The 3,357-nt window shown below is 39.4% G+C and overlaps 1 non-coding gene across 1 annotated transcript; it reads right to left on the reverse strand.

Moving 5' to 3' along the window:
• Window positions 1-201: 201 nt before the first annotated feature.
• On the reverse strand, window positions 202-366 carry LOC122797393. Its single transcript, XR_006364114.1, has one exon. It is a non-coding gene; the product is annotated as a U1 spliceosomal RNA (small nuclear RNA).
• Window positions 367-3,357: the final 2,991 nt, after the last annotated feature.

The following is a 3,357-nucleotide window of genomic DNA, read 5'->3' on the forward strand; positions in this document are numbered from 1 at the left end:
TATCACCCAGACTGGCAGGAAAAACTATAAGAAACTGTCCATATTTGTTAGAATGTGAGAGAGAAAGGCCAGGGAGAGCTAAGGGGTAAGGCTAAAGCCCAAGAGCTCAGTGAAGTGAATGATTGAATATGCTTTATATACCTAAATAGTATAATAAAAATCAACTGTGTATGAACACTAAAATCTTTTTCACAAATAAATCAGGAGACCGCGCGAACGCAGTTTCCCACTACCACAAATTATGCAGTTGACTTTCCCCCATTTGGAGAAATCACAGGGGTCAACCCCTCCTAAGTGCAATGGACTGAGTCTCACCCTGGGAAAACCACCTTCGTGATCGTGGTATTTCCCCTGCCAAGTAAGTATGAAATACTGACACATATTATGGTAGACCTAGGGCTGTAGCCCACTTTACAATTAGGGCTGCTGTTCTGCTTTTCAGAAATGTTGCAGGAAAAAACACACAGCTAGATTGATTAGCATAGAAAATTCTAGGCTTATGAATTCTGTCAGAAAATAAATGAATTCTGATGAGCTACCACTTCCCATGGAGTACTGCTTTCTTAAAAATCTGCATTGCTTTACGTCTTTCTCTCAGAAATTTCAGCTAGGAAGGAGGCTGTGCCATTCATCTTGTGACGGCAAACAAAGGCAGAGTGCTGTCAGCAGGAGACCTTTTACACATAAGCAAACTAAAAGGAGCCTCATACTATCAAGATTCCACAAAGAACTGTATGCATACTACATTCCATTGCCCATTCTCTTCTGATTCTTTTAGGGAAGTATTTTCAGAGGATAGCATGAAGACTGAATGATCAAAGAAACTGCTGGCAGCAAGATGTTACAGTGAGCAAGCCATCTGTCGACTTAAACATGAACTGCTTTATACAAACAAGTATTTCTAACACGTGGATCAGGATGCACATACCTAAGACTTGCTCCAGTTTTGCTTTAAAATGATGCTCTGTCTATTGTGTGAAATTTAGAAGCACAGTCACTAAATATTGCCAGACATCACAATTATGAACTTTAGATTCTTTGCAATTCTCTCAATAGCAGTTTGCATTTCACTGTATGATCATAAACATCATTTAAAATGTTATCTTGATCTCAGACATTTATCTGTGACCAACTTTTAATCAGAATTTTTAAGTTGAGAGCTGATTGTACATTACGTTTTGTATTTATTTAGATTTTATGTGTTAAGTTGGTAAAGACATTCTTCACAAGTGTTGTTTTCACCTTTTCAACCACAGTCATATATCAGGGAGTTGGAGACAAATCAAACTGAAACTCATCAACAAGTACAGCCTTGTTATCTATGCTAAACTGTCCTAAACGTAGGTATTTATGTGGATGAGAAGTTCCAGAATGTAATTCCTATACGTAGAGGCATACCTCTCAAATGTACATCATTATCAGGAACATTCCAAATTTTGAGTCTCAAAAAGTCCATGTACCTCACTGTTCCTCATTGTAAGAATCTATCACACATTCAATGTTAAGAATTTTTTTAACTAATGTACATGGTAAATATCGACTGCGGTGGTGTTGCTGCGGTAGCGTTGTCACCTCACAGTAAGATGTCCTGTTCGATTCTCAGCTAGAGCGTCTTGTGTGTGGAGACATGCTTGAATGGGCGTACCTTCATTGAAGGTTGTGCATCAGGGCCGGCAATTCGGCATGTAAAAATCTACTGCCAATCATTAGCGGACCGGAGTTCCGCTGTGGCAACCCCTAACCGGGAAAAGCCGAAAGACACAACAACACAACAATGTACATGGTAAATGATACTAAATCATAGGTACTAGGCTAACTGTCCTTGTGAGCCATTTTAAGTGTAACCCGTTTTCCTTTCAAAGGTGAGAATCAAGTACATTAACCATTACTCTACATGGAACGTTCCACATTTGGGTAATGGAAAGTTGAGAGTGATGCATATAGGAGGCCCTTACAGGAGTTTTCCAACTACAGATATTGTAACGTTCAGACAAGTACAGAGTATGAATAATAACAACTGCTCCCAAGTACAAGTAGGCAAAACTTCTCAGCAGGATTAACTGTTTAAAAAAAACAAGGAACTGCAGCCATTACAGGAATGCATTACTGTCTAATTACACAGGAAATACTTAAAATTGTTTCCCTGAGGTTCTGTCTGCCTGAGTTGGTAGCAGCTCAGGCAGATGTAAAAGACCCAGTGGCACTTCTGAAAAACAGAATAGTGGAAGTTCCTGAATCTCCCCTAGTCAGTATGAATGCCTTCTCATATCTCACCTGAAAAGTAGACACTGGTATGGTGGCACTAAACCAGTCCACAAAGAGTAAATAATAAAATAAATAAAAATCAGACTTACCATTTCTAAGTATGCATTCAAAAGTACAGTTCTGTTATACTGTATGGTTAATACCATATGGGTATGTTACTAAGGCTTGACAATGTACCTGCCATTAAGGTTTAATTAACTTTCCTACTTCATCTGTTAACATAATACACTGTACTCAGTTTTGACACGTTACTACCATACTTTATCGGCACTATTACTACAGTTAAGCACATTATGTTTTGGTATAATTGTTCAGTTCCTTATGTATGTATAATTGTTCAAGTGACTACATTAATTTGACTGATTAAGTACATAAGCTCATCTAATGTAAATTATTGTGATTTTAGACTCCATTCAGTGGTGGTTACTGTACTAACAAATGCCACTATCAACAGAATTTATCAAGCAAACTGCGAAATTAAAGTCCAGCTAGGACATACCCTATTTTCAGCAGAGGCCTGAGGAGAAATGTTCCAGAAGCATGTCTTTGGAATGTGGGAGGAAACACACAAGAAAGCAAGGACGACATGCAGACTGACTGAATGTGCTGCATTCTGGTTACTTTGTAATAAAATCATCTGCAGACTACAGAAAACATGCTTAATAACTGTCTTTCGGCTTTTCCTAGTTAGGGGTTGCCACAGCGGAACTCCGGTCCGCTAATGATTGGTAGTGGATTTTTATAGTGCCGAGTTGCCAGCCCGACACCCAACCTTCAAAGAAGGCACACCCATTCACGCACGCACCTACCTGCATGTCTTTAACGTCATTTGACCACGGGGAGGACATGCATACTCCACACAGAAGGCGTTCCAGCTGAGAATCAAATGGGAGATCCTCTTGCTGTGAGACAATACTAAATGTTGCACCACCGCGGATTAAGCACTACAGAAAACATGCTTACCCACTACAAACTGCTTCTTCCTTCTGCTATATTATCAGAAAACAGGGCTGGATGACATGGGATCAGGAAGCACTTGGACAGTTGCTCAGTGCACAGTAAACAGAAACACCAGTTTATTAAACTTAATAA

This window comes from Protopterus annectens, chromosome 3.part0 (genome assembly GCF_019279795.1).
Source record: "Protopterus annectens isolate FY-2018-M chromosome 3.part0, PAN1.0, whole genome shotgun sequence".
Lineage (NCBI taxonomy): Eukaryota > Metazoa > Chordata > Ceratodontiformes > Protopteridae > Protopterus > Protopterus annectens.